Source organism: Schistocerca gregaria, chromosome X (genome assembly GCF_023897955.1).
Source record: "Schistocerca gregaria isolate iqSchGreg1 chromosome X, iqSchGreg1.2, whole genome shotgun sequence".
Lineage (NCBI taxonomy): Eukaryota > Metazoa > Arthropoda > Insecta > Orthoptera > Acrididae > Schistocerca > Schistocerca gregaria.
In genome coordinates, this window is record NC_064931.1 from 524,219,695 (window position 1) to 524,234,061 (window position 14,367).

Below are 14,367 nucleotides of genomic sequence, written 5' to 3' on the forward strand. Positions count from 1 at the left end.
GTTTTTGAAAGTATTTGTTTGGTGTGTATGGAAGTGAAACATGGATTATAAATAGTTTGGACAAGAAGAGAACAGAAGCTTTCGAAATGTGGTGCTACAGAAGAATGCAGAAGATTAGATGGGTAGATCACATTACTAATGAGGAGGTACGGGATAGGATTAGGGAGAAGAAGAGTTTGTGGCACAACTTGACTAGATGAAAGGATTGGTTGGTAGGACATTTTCTGAGGCATCAAGGGATCACCGATGTGGTATTGGAGGGCGGCGTGGAGGGTAAAAATCGTAGAGGGCGACCAAGAGATGAATACACTAAGCAGATTCAGAAGGAAGTAGGTTGCAGTAGGTATTGGAAGACGAAGAAGCTTGCACAGGATAGAGTAGCATGGAGAACTGTATCAAACCGGTCCTAGGACTGAAGACTACAACAACAACAACAACAACAACATGTTTGCTACATCTTAAGAGAAGAGAAGGAAGATTAGATTTTAACGTCGCGTCTACAACGAGATCATTAGAGACGGAGCACAGACTTAGATTCTTTCCTTCTTTCCAGGATGGATAAGGATATCGGCCGTGCTCTATCAAAGGAACTATCTCGGCATTTCCCTGGAGCGATTTACGAAAATCACTGAAAACCTAAATCTAGATGGTCCTCCGGAACGCTAATCTAGTTACTACATGTAGGTGACTACTGAAACTGTCTACTGTGTTCTTACATTAGGGTGCTTTCTATCTATCTAATATTTGTCTCCATAAAAACACAGTGAGATGACAAAGGTCAAGGCAAAGTTATATGTACATATACAGATGGCGATAGTATGGTGTACGCAAGATATAAAAGAGCGGTGCATTGCCGGAGCTGTCATTTGTACTCAGGTGATTCATTTGAAAAAGTTCCCGAGAGATTATATCTACACGGCTGGAATTAACAGACTTTGAACGCAGAATGGTAGCTGCAGCTAGGCGCATGACACTTTCCATTTGCGAAATCGTTAGGGAATTCTGTATGTGGAGATCGACAGTGTCATGAGTGTGCCGAGAATACCAAATTTCAGACACTGCCTCTCATCTTGGACAACGAAACGTCCGACGGTTTCCGCTTAACGACCGAGAGCAGCGGCGTTTGGGTAGAAATTCGGAGATTTGTGGCAAGGTCTTATGGGACCAAACTGCTGAGGTCATCGGTCCTTAAGCTTACGCACAACTTTTTTCCTTTTTTTAAATAATAAAATCTTTATTCTTCAGATACAAGATACATAATAACCCACTACCTAATACATTAGTGGGTCCTAATTTATGCTTATTACAATTACACTTACTGCAGCTTATCTAGTTCTAGAATGTGGTGTTGTTCCTGTTTCCATTATGGGCATTACTTGCTGTGTCTGTGGGTTACCAGTGTTATACTTATTTACTACTTATTTCTAGTCTACTATGTCTGGAGCGATACAGGTGTGCCAGCGTTTATAAACCTGCATTGTTGGCCATGCCCACAGAGCTAATCCCAGTGGGCATGCCCCTGGCACCGGCCTGGCCCGGAATAGTGAATCGCCGGAGTGCTATGCTAATGGAGTTATCCTATCTTATCCCACGTGTAACGTAAAACTAAATTCTACAGTCATATTCGGTGAGTGTCTGAATCGGTTAGAATGTGCACACTTCCCCCTAATCCTAGACATGGCGTGAAGCGGCTGGCCAGGTCCACGCCTCGTCAGAACAGGATAGGTGTACGGAGTCTAAATCAGGTACGATCTATTAATGGTTGTTCCTTAGGAATTCTTTTATAACTTTGCTTGATATTTCATTTGCAAGTTTATTCGAGATTTGGAAGTGGTCCTCTTGCCTGAGCAGGTTGTACGTGTCGTAATTGGGAAGCTGTTGTCTTAAAATGTGCCGCTACATCGTCGAAGAGGTGGCACTCGTACACCACATGGTCCGGGGTGACTGGTGTGGCCCCACAATCACACGTTGGTGTAGCCTACTTCCCAAACCGGCGTATGTATGCCGGGTAGGGTCCATGTCCAGTAAGGAAGTGCAGCAGTCCTCTTGATGGCTTAAAGTATTGTAGCTGTAACCGCTCTAAGATGTTGGGCAGCAATTCGTATGTTGTACGACCCGTTTCGTCATTGTCCCACCTTTCCTGCCATAGCTCCTCCCCCCTACGTTTAATTTTTGATTTTTTCCCCACGTGAATCCCCATTAATTCGTTTATTTTGTCCCTTACGCACTACTTAATCTAACTTAAACTAAGTTACGCTAAAGGACAACACACACACACCCATACCCGAGGGAGAAGTTGAACATCCGACCGGGGGAGCCGCGCGGGCCGTGATAAACAAGACACCGTAGACCGCCCGGCTACCCAGCGTGGCGTTTAGGTAGAGTTTCAGTACTAACAGACAAACAACACAGCGTGAAATAAGTGCAGATATCAATGTGGGGCGTACTACAGAAGTATTCGTTAGGAGAGCGGCGATATTTGTCGTTAATCGGCTATGGCAGCATAAGACCGACGCTGGTGTCTTATCTAACAGCACGACTTCGCCTGCAGTGCCTCTCCTGGGTTCGTGACTATATCGGTTGACTGAAAAACCGTGGCCTGGTCAGATGACTACCGATTTCAGTTGCTAAGAGCTGACGGTAGGGTTCGAATGTGGCGCAGACCCCGTGAAGCCATCGACCAAAGTTGCTAACAAGACGCTGTGAAAGCTGGTGCTGGCTCCATAATCATGTGGGCCGTATTTACATGAAATGGACTGGGTTCTCTGGTCCAACTGCACCGATCACTGACTGGAAATGTTCATGTTCGGATAAGAAGCTGGAAACAATTTGCAGCCATTCATGGACCTCATGTTCCAAAACAACATAAACGAGTTCGTGCGCAAAATTCAGCAGCGGAAACATTTTCGCAATTATGGACAGCTACAGAGGGGCAATTGCTTGATACTTCTGCAGGGACTCGCATCGACTTACTGCACTTCACAGGGCAAAACAAGGTCCGTCACTGTATTAGGAGTTATCTTATGATTTACAGCTAGTTCCACAAGAAAGTGTGCGCCATAGTTTGAAACGTAACGTTCGCAGCCACATCTATAGAAGTGGTCTCGAATTTGTGCTCAATGCACTTTTGCACAGTGTATAGATACGCAATGTGAGAGTTGAATGTTTTGTTTTGTAGGTTGCAGTTTAAAATGTGTGCAGAATATAAGAAGCGTCACGAGGCAGTGTGCCTTGTAAATCATCCAAAGGGGCTAAGGCTTTCATATGGAGCTGCTGCTAAAATTCGTAGAAAGTCAAAGATATTAGTTGCGAAGTGTGTCAAGACAATAGGCTGTTAACGATAGATTGGCCCGCAATGTCTCCGGATGCAAAACTGATCGAAAATGTTTGGTCGCATATTAAGATGAAACTTAAGGGAAACCAAATATACAGGGTGGTCCATTGATCGTGACCTGGCCAAATATCTCACGAAATAAGCGTCAAACGAAAAAAACTACAAAGAACGAAACTTGTCTAGCTTGAAGGGGGAAACCAGACGACGCTATTGTTGGACCGCTAGATGCCGCTACCATAGGTCAAACGGATGTCAACTTTTTATTGCATGTTCGTGTGGTGCGTAAAGAAATAAAAATGTTTTAGTTGGACAATTTTTTCCGCTGTCTGATAGATGGCACTGTAATAGTCACGAACATACGGCTCACAATTTCAGACGAACAGTTGGTAACAGGTGGGTTTTTTAAATTGAAACACAGAACGTAGGTACGTTTGAACATTTCATTTCGGTTGTTCCAATGTGATATATGTACCTTTGTGAACTTATCATTTCTGAGGACGCATGCTGTTACAGCGTGATTACGTGTAAATACTACATTAATGCAATAAATGCTCAAAATGATATCCGTCAACCTCAATGCATTTGGCAATACGTGTAACAACATTCCTCTCAACAGCGAGTAGTTCGCCTTCAGTAATGTTCGCACATGCATTGACAATGCGCTGCCGCATGTTGTCAGGCGTTGTCGGTGGATCCTTCAGCTTTCCCCACAGATGAGAAATCCGGGGACGTCAGATCCGATGAGCGTGCGGGCCATGGTATGGTGCTTTGACGACCAATCCACCTCTCATGAAATATGCTATTCAATACCGCTTCAACCGCACGCGAGCTATGTGCCGGACATCCATAATGTTGGAAGTACATTGCCATTCTGTCATGCAGTGAAACATCTTGTAGTAACAACTATAGAACATTACGTAGGAAATCAGCATACATTGCACCATTTAGATTGCCATCGATAAAATGGGGGCCAATTATCTTTCCTCCCAGAATGCCGCACCATACATTAACCTGCCAAGGTCGCTGATGTTCCACTTGTCGCAGCCATCGTGGATTTTCCGTTGCCCAATACTGCATATTATGCTGGTTTACGTTACCGCTGTTAGTGAATGACGCTTCGCCGCTAAATAGAACGCGTGCAAAAAATTTGACATGGTCTCGTAATTTCTCTTGTGCCCAGCAGCAGAACTGTACACGAAGTTCAAAGTCGTCGCCATGCAATTCCTGGTGCATAGAAATATGGTACGGGTGCAATCGATGTTGATATAGCATTCTCAACCGCGACACTTTTGAGATTCCCGATTCTCGCGCAATTTGTCTGCTACTGATGTGCGGATTAGCCACGACAGCAGCTAAAACACCTACTAGGGGCATCATCATTTGTTGCAGTTCGTGGTTGACGTTTCACATGCGCACCGCACCGCAGACCATAGCGCCAGGTGTAGATCCAGTGTGTCTAGCACACAGATAGTTTGGCTGCAGACCCTCAACTGACCTTCTTCTAACCGACACACAGCCATCACTGGCACCGAGGCAGAACCAGCTTTCATCAGAAAACACAACAGACCTCCAACCTGCCCACCCATGAGCTCTCGCTTGACACGACTGAAGTCACAAATGGCGTTGCTTTGGGATCAGTGTAATGCACGCTGGCTATGAAGTAACCGATTTGTAATCGTTCGTTATGTCACAGTAGTGCCAACTGCTGCTCAAATTGCTGCTACAGAATGCAGCGCAATGCTCCAGTGACACACGCCGAACATGATGGTCTTCTCTCTCAGTAGTGCCACATGGCCGCACGGAGCCCGGTCTTCTTGCCATCATACACTCCTGGAAATGGAAAAAAGAACACATTGACACCGGTGTGTCAGACCCACCATACTTGCTCCGGACACTGCGAGAGGGCTGTACAAGCAATGATCACACGCACGGCACAGCGGACACACCAGGAACCGCGGTGTTGGCCGTCGAATGGCGCTAGCTGCGCAGCATTTGTGCACCGCCGTCGTCAGTGTCAGCCAGTTTGCCGTGGCATACGGAGCTCCATCGCAGTCTTTAACACTGGTAGCATGCCGCGACAGCGTGGACGTGAACCGTATGTGCAGTTGACGCACTTTGAGCGAGGGCGTATAGTGGGCATGCGGGAGGCCGGGTGGACGTACCGCCGAATTGCTCAACACGTGGGGCCTGAGGTCTCCACAGTACATCGATGTTGTCGCCAGTGGTCGGCGGAAGGTGCACGTGCCCGTCGACCTGGGACCGGACCGCAGCGACGCACGGATGCACGCCAAGACCGTAGGATCCTACGCAGTGCCGTAGGGGACCGCACCGCCACTTCCCAGCAAATTAGGGACACTGTTGCTCCTGGAGTATCGGCGAGGACCATTCGCAACCGTCTCCATGAAGCTGGGCTACGGTCCCGCACACCGTTAAGCCGTCTTCCGCTCACGCCCCAACATCGTGCAGCCCGCCTCCAGTGGTGTCGCGACAGGCGTGAATGGAGGGACGAATGGAGGCGTGTCGTCTTCAGCGATGAGAGTCGCTTCTGCCTTGGTGCCAATAATGGTCGTATGCGTGTTTGGCGCCGTGCAGGTGAGCGCCACAATCAGGACTGCATACGACCGAGGCACACAGGGCCAACACCCGGCATCATGGTGTGGGGAGCGATCTCCTACACTGGCCGTACACCTCTGGTGATCGTCGAGGGGACACTGAATAGTGCACGGTACATCCAAACCGTCATCGAACCCATCGTTCTACCATTCCTAGACCGGCAAGGGAACTTGCTGTTCCAACAGGACAATGCACGTCCGCATGTATACCGTGCCACCCAACGTGCTCTAGAAGGTGTAAGTCAACTACCCTGGCCAGCAAGATCTCCGGATCTGTCCCCCATTGAGCATGTTTGGGACTGGATGAAGCGTCGTCTCACGCGGTGTGCACGTCCAGCACGAACGCTGGTCCAACTGAGGCGCCAGGTGGAAATGGCATGGCAAGCCGTTCCACAGGATTACATCCAGCATCTCTACGATCGTCTCCATGGGAGAATAGCAGCCTGCATTGCTGCGAAAGGTGGATATACGCTGTACTAGTGCCGACATTGTGCATGCTCTGTTGCCTGTGTCTATGTGCCTGTGGTTCTGTCAGTGTGATCATGTGATGTATGTGACCCCAGGAATGTGTCAATAAAGTTTCCCCTTCCTGGGATAATGAATTCACGGTGTTCTTATTTCAATTTCCAGGAGTGTATATTCCCGCGACCACCGCCGCTAGCAATCATGTACAGTGGCTACATTCCTTCCAAGTCTTTCTGCAATATCGCAAGGTAAATCCAGCTTCTCGTAGCCCTATTACACCTCATTTAAACTCAGTGAGGTGTTGATAACGGCGTCTTTGACGCTTTCAAAGCATTCCTGAGTAACAACAGATCACGTCCACTCCCAAAGGTGACTAATGCTCACGACCGTTACAGCGTGTATTTAAAGCAAATATGATCCGCATCCTCTTAGTGGCGCTACTAGCACGACTCTTATGCAACTGGCGCGGCGTTTGGAGAGACATCATATTCCGATGTAGAAACACGCCTACCAATTTTCATTTAGGTAGCACAATTCTGTCTTGGTGTTACGATTTTTTCCCGTCAGTTAATAAATGTAGTCAAGGTTTTGTTCCCTTGGTATACAAGTCTCGTAATTCATTTGTTAATTCTGAGGTAATGTTTTGTGTTTCAACAAAGAAACATGGACATATTTCCAGTATTTCATTTTAATAATATATAACTATCAACAGATGATTATATAGGGTACTTACCAGTCTGCCATTACGTCACTGATTGATGTCTTTTTATTTCCTTTAAGGTAAAGATATACGAGAATTGGTTTCATTGTTGTGTATGTATGCAGAGTACAATGTTGCTATTTTTAGTGCGACTAGACAGCAGAACACCCGACGACCCATGATGTCATTAGATCGCCAGGAAAGCCTGAAGGGTTAGACGCACATTGTTTTCGAACCTCTAACAGTTTTTCAAAGTTAGATTCAAATAGTTTTTCTGTACCTTTATTTACAAGTTATCACACTGTTTGCACTCTACGATGTACTAATTGAATTAAACTTACAAATGATAATTTGAGCATTTTAATTTCAATCGTTTATGGAAAGTCTAGTTTCATTGGTTAGCCTCGAAAATGGCGTTGGGTGCAAATATGAAACATGTTGTTCCATATTACAACCCCTCTATCGTTTTGTAGGTGTTGCCATGCCAAGAAGCATGTTATTACATGGAAAAACGGGAATGCAACAGAAATAGCGCCCTGAATATATGTTTCAAGCAATAATGGTTGTCAGGGATGAAACTAAAACTCTAAATCAAGCAGCAAGATGTTTCAGTATACTAAAAGCTACACTCTTTAAAAAGGTGGCTAGAAAGGATATAGACTTAAATACTTTAATACATCAAGAATAAGGTAGAAAACCTATACTTCCCGAAAGAATTGAGAAAGACGTTGTTGAGTATTGCCTATTCATGGAAAAAAAGTTTTATGGGCTCACTCGTAATGAAGTGAGGAGAATGGCTTATTAGCTGGCAGTAAGAAACCAAATCAGCAACCGAGCGAGGTGGCGCAGTGGTTAGCACACTGGACTCGCATTCGGGAGGACGACGGTTCAATCCCGTCTCCAGCCATCCTGATTTAGGTTTTCCGTGATTTCCCTAAATCGTTTCAGGCAAATGCCGGGATGGTTCCTTTGAAAGGGCACGGCCGATTTCCTTCCCAATCCTTCCCTAACCTGAGCTTGCGCTCCGTCTCTAATGACCTCGTTGTCGACGGGACTTTAAACACTAACCACCACTACCACCAAATCAGCAATCTGTTCACTGACGATATGGCTGGAAGGCATGGTTCAATCATTTGATGAACAGACACAAGAATCAGCTTTCAGTACGAAAGCCTGAAGAAGCATCACTTGCTCGAGCCACCGGCTTCAACAGGCAGAGTGTCATAAAAAAATTTTAACTTCTGGAAGCCGAATACACTAAACAACGTTATCCTCCTGACCGGACCTTCAATTTTGACGAGTTGGTCTTAGGCTGGTATTACACTATCATATTTCTTTGTCAAAGTTGACATGTCAAATATTTATGTCAAAGAAATTTGGTGGTGTAATAGGGAACTTCATCAAATAAATATGATCGAATCTAGGGCCTCGCCGTAGATTTGATCATAATGGTTGTTCGTCTTATGTTCACTGCAGTGTTAAATGTAGCTGCTTGGAGCGCTGGCGTCGCAACAGCTATTTTACGTCTCTGTAGTATGTTTTCAAACATGGCTTCAAAGATGGTGTGTTTCTTCGACGTTTTTTTTTAATAAACTTGCTTCAGCTAGGGTGGGGGGAGGGGAGCAAAGGGCGCAGTACATGCTATTAATTGTTGTTGATGGGCAGGTGGAAAATGCTGCAAGCGTCTTCATATTCACAATCACAGCTACAGCCATCCATTTCTACATCTGGAAATATCCACGCAGCTTTTCAGCAAGCCGGATTAGAGGATGTGGTCACACTCTAAATTAAAAAATTCTTTCTTAGCTTTCCATTCTACTTTGTTTATTTTTGAACTCTGGATGCCAGAAGCTACAAAGCGCTACATCTGTTTCGTTCTTTTTATTAATTTTGTAGCTTTAGGAAAACTTAATTCAATTAATTAAATTATTCAAAAATAAAAATAGTTCTTATTGCCCATATAGTGTTGGGTTGGATTGTTTGGGAAGGACACCAGACAGCAAGGTCATCGGATTAGGGAAGGACGGGAAAGAAATTCGGCAGTGCCCTTCCAAAGGAACCATCCCGGAATTTGCCTGGAGCGATTTAGCGAAATCACGGAAAACCTAGATCAGGATGGCCGGACCCGTGATTAAACCGTCGTCCTCCCGAATGCGAGTCCCATATAGTGTGCTAAACATTTATTCATCTTCACATATTCCCCTCCAGTGCTTTATAAATCGCTTCACACTTTTCTGTTATTGTTTTTGATTAATGTGCAATGTAATATTCGAGTTTGTACTGTAAACCAGAGTAGCTCTTGTCTGTATTGAGAAAGCGCAGTATCACAGTTTGCCTGTCTTCTGCACATACAGCATTTCTCAAAAGAGAGTTCTGTTTTGTAATGTGAGAAGTCACTTTACAGAGCAAATTCTGAAATACACTCTCATCGATTCGTAAGTAATTTATATGTAAGACTCGACGTCCTCCACTTGTAGCTCTTGTAAAAATTTTTGCTGAATGTTTTTATTATCTCGACTTAATACCTATGGCTTCATCCAAGCATGTTTCTTTCTTTTTCGCTGCTTTTGTTCGAAATACCCACACAATGCTACTGCAGCGCATAATGACAAGTTGTTGTCCACCATCCTGAAATTTGACGAATAATATAACGGCAGTGTAATGTCACTTGTTAGCACTATGTCAAAGAACTTTGTCAAAGAAATTTCATTAATATTTGATTATATTTCTTTGTCAAAGAAATATGATAGTGTAATACCAGTCTTAGTGTAGTGCACACAAAAATTCCATAGTTAATTGGCATGAAGGGAAGGAAACAGATAGGAGCCCTCACTATTCGATTTTTCCATGCATCAACTGGACAGACAGACTGATGAAAAGTGCACCTCCGGAAGCTATTAGAAAATGTCATCCTTCAGGCTGGGTGCAGTTCTGTCTATTCGCTGAATGGTTTACCCACTTCATTAAACATATAAATCCTACAGCTGAATTCCAAGTCTTGCTCACACCAGGAATACAGATGTCATAATAAAAGCAAAAGATAATCTTGTGATCATTCTCTGCTTTCCACCTCATACTACACAGACTACAGCCCCTTGATAGGAATTTCATGGGTACACTAAAGACATACTACAGTGAAGAGATTAGGCAGGCACTAATAACAGGCGGTATGGACACCTATCATATGGCGGTGAAGTTCGAAAAGACATACTGCAGAGTCCAAAGCGGTGCAGTAGTAGTCAGTGGATTCAAATGAACCGGCATTTATCCGCTAAATAGAGCTGTTTCCACAGAAGCTGATTTTATTGCAGCTGAACATGAGGCAGAACAGGTTGCTAACAACGGCGAAGCAATTCGTTATGATGAAGATGATGACCTAAAAACTTCTGGGACTGACACCGGAGATGATTTGAAGGAAGGCGATAGGGGGCGAACGGAAGAGCATACAGCAGTTCCATAAACATCTGTAGGCTATGTCAAGCCACAACACATCTCTCCTGTCCCAAGTTCAGAAAAAAAGACATCAGGCAGAGGTCTGAAAGCACTTTCGGCTACAGTCCTGACCAGTTTGCACTGTAAAAACTCACTGAAGTTTTCCAAAGACAAGAAACAAATTTAACTGAATCTACGGAAGGAAAATTCAGGTATCTCTCCTATTGGCCTAACAAAGGTCATCAATACCAACCAGCAACCAGCTAAATCTCAAATATACCTACAAGAGGAAAGAATGTTGACACTGGGAAACTAAGACTGTTCTCCACAACAAAAAGAAATGAGGACGAAAGTTCTAGCAAGGACGAGGAAATAGAGCTATTTCTCATAGTTCAAACCTGATGGAATCTGTTAGGAAAGAAGTTCCTGAAAACGATGGTCCAGACTGTGTGTTTTGTGGTGAGGCATTCAAAAAATGAAAATCTGGGGAACTTTGGGTTCAGTGTGCCATGTGTCACGAATGGGCTCATATGCTGTGCAGTGGGTGTGAGACTGACTTGTTCATTTGCGACTTTTGTTAATGAAGAACTTTAAATTGTGAACCGCAATGGTTATTTATGGCTCACAAAAACAACTTTCCTACAAATTTACAAGGTAATTTGTGAGTTTTTCCATGTGGGGTCAAAATAAAATTTTATAATTTTAGTAATAAAAATGTAAACTGTCAGTGTTTTTTATTATTTTTTAAAAATCTGTTTCATATTGCCACCCCATTTCAGAATGCTCGTAATTTACAGGTTTCTCAACAAAATCATTACTGATTCTTTATAACAAATATATAAACCAATACAGGTCAAATTTTTGACAGAAAAGTCGCGTTTTAAATTCAGTATTTTCCTTTAAACAAAAAAGTGTTCCATATTACCACCATATTTTACTGTTTCATTTCAGATATGTAATAGAGCCAAATGTTATAGGTTACACTTGGTGCATCCGGTGGGGCAGGCCCTAGCATGAAGGTACAGGTGGTCAGTTTGTATGCTGCACGGCGCACGTTCCTAATGTATGATACTTCTCCCCATCATTATAAGCAGCAGCAGCAGCAGTAATCTGACATCAATTACTGGGTAATGGCCTCCTCTAGACTTTTGTACTCATTAGTCTTCAGCTATACACATCCATGTGACTCATGCATATTATGAAATGCCATCTAAACACCTATCATTAGTTTTCATCCGCAGTCATGTCGGCTTAAGAAAACCCTTGTCAGTTGCAATGGGCTGGACTCGGCAGCTTCGTGCGCCTACCTCAACCAATCACGTAACGCGATTTTCTAAACGTCTCTATGGCAACACCTTAGTGATGACAGACCTTTACACACGGCTATTGTTTTCGCCTGCAGCCGTTTGCGCATCGCCATCGAAACCTGCCAACAGCACTGCAAGCTATCACGGATCTGCTTACCCCTACTCGACTAGAGGTCTTTTCTTATCTCTTGGAGTCCAGCAAAGAATTCCCTTGGTGCACCTACTAGCCATTCACAGGCTACTTGTTCTGTCCGCCTCCGTCTCATTTACATTATGGTCGTAACTACGCCTACAGCTCCAGTCTGCTCTTTGATCGATTTCCTGTTTTTCCTGTTTCTGCTATTATTTCCCAACGTGGATCTCCATGCTCAAAATCCATGTCTGATTGTCACAAGTGAAACCTTGCGGTACAAACGTATTCTACACTTTACTTTTCAGGACATCAGAAATATAATTTTGAACATCATATTTGTTTCACCAAAAGTACTGCAGACCATTTTGATTCTTCAGTTTATTTCCTTTTCTCTCCATTCAGTGATTATCTTCAACTGTCCTGAATATAAAAATACGTCCACAGTTTCTATGACTTATTTGTTAATTTGCCATATTTTCTTTTTAATGTGTTGACTATACATTAGTTTAATGTAATTACAACTGATTAACCACCCTAGTTTCAAAAATTTTCTGCTTTGTTCTTAAGTTCGTTGTTGAAGTTTATGTACACTAGAGGCAAAAAGAAAAGTGTCATCAGCAAAAAGAAGGTGATTCAGGAGTTTTTTTATTAATACGCGTTCCTTCTTCTTTTTCAGTTTCAAGATGTGGACACTGCCTCTGGAAGTACAGAAATTAGTAATGGTGTTATGGAATCTATTTACCTGGTTCCCCTCTTTACCTGAATTCGCCCTATTAAGTCTAATGGAAGCTGTATCACTGACATGTGTACACGTCAGTACACTCACATTCGTTGAGTCAATGCCTTGTGACTTAAGGGCTGAAAATATTAACATCCAAACTATAGTCTGTGAGTATTTCCTTAGGAAATTGCGATGGGAAGACGCATAATCAAATAACGAATTGAATGATGTGATTTAAACTCATATTAGTAATAGAAAGAATGCAAATTATGCAAAGGTGGCCAAAGTTACTCGATTTATTTTGAAGGTGCGCAATCTGTGTGATAGAAGTGAATGGTCGTCATTACTTCAGGCTATTTGAGAACGTTATGTTCTAATATCTAGTATGGGTAATGTTGCAAATATTAGGTGGCCATTCGGGCTATGAATAGTCTGAAATATTTAATACAGTTTATCTTTTAAGCTGTGTCGCTAGTCCGATCCCCGAGTCTGTTAGGAATAGCGAATGGAGGCGATAATTCTTGATTGCTTGAGGATAGCTAACGTTCGAGACTACTAAAGCTAATTACAACTTAAACTGCAGTGGTCGCTCAAGAATACCAATAGACACTGCTGCTATTGGGACGACCCAAAACAGATAAAAGTAACGTTAATCGCTCATAATGGGAATAATACTAAACACTACATGGGATGAATGTAACACATCTTCCCTTTTTTGTCATAGGCAATCAGTACACATTTAATTTCGATATGGAGCTGTTTCGGCGTCATTGAGCATATTGTATGTTGGAAATCTGCTCTTGGATAGCCATGCACTGTTACTCTTGATGCTCAACGCTCGATCACATTGACCTTAGCAATGGCTAGACCCATTTTAGTGCTCTTTCTGCAAGTCTTTATCGGATATGTTTAACATTCCATTGTCTTAACTAATACAGTGCTACGCTTTGTTTTAGACAAAGTCCCTACAATATTATTGCTGTATTATAATACGTATCTAATGAAAGACTAAAGTATATGTGATGCTCAATTTCGGTTGAATTGTTGGACAAGAGTGGCTCAGGGTTGCAGCAGCGTTCCGATTTACTTATCTAAGTATTTTTATTCCGTACTCTTACGGGATGCCTGCTGAAGTTTGCAATATGAAAATACAATCGCATTTTGGTATGCAAATTATCCAGCTCGTGTAGAGATTGATAGTAAGGTCTGGTCAATATGCTAGCCGTTCTTCAGTGCGAGAATAGACTCTCTGTACAGTGTTTCCTCATTTACTCCTCCAACCTCATATCCGCAACACTGACAGTTCCCTGGTTTGAGAAATCTAAGAAGGCGGAAAAACTTAGTTGTCTTTAGATAGATGTGTCAGAGAATTTAAAATACGCCAATGACACTGCGATAAAATAGCGTTGTACGCACACAAGTCGAGGTGTACTCCCTCCGCCTGTCGTATCTTGCCTTTGCGCACACCTTCACAAATGACTTTCATCGTGAAAGTTGCCTGGTTCGAAGCACTGCGATAGTGCTTCTTATAACTTCCAGCATTGCTTCCGGCATTCTCACATGGTTTCACGATTTTTTACACTTTCCAAGCATTGCACAAGTGTACCACGTTACACCTGCACATTATATTGCCTTATACAGGTTTTGAGACCCTAGATGATAC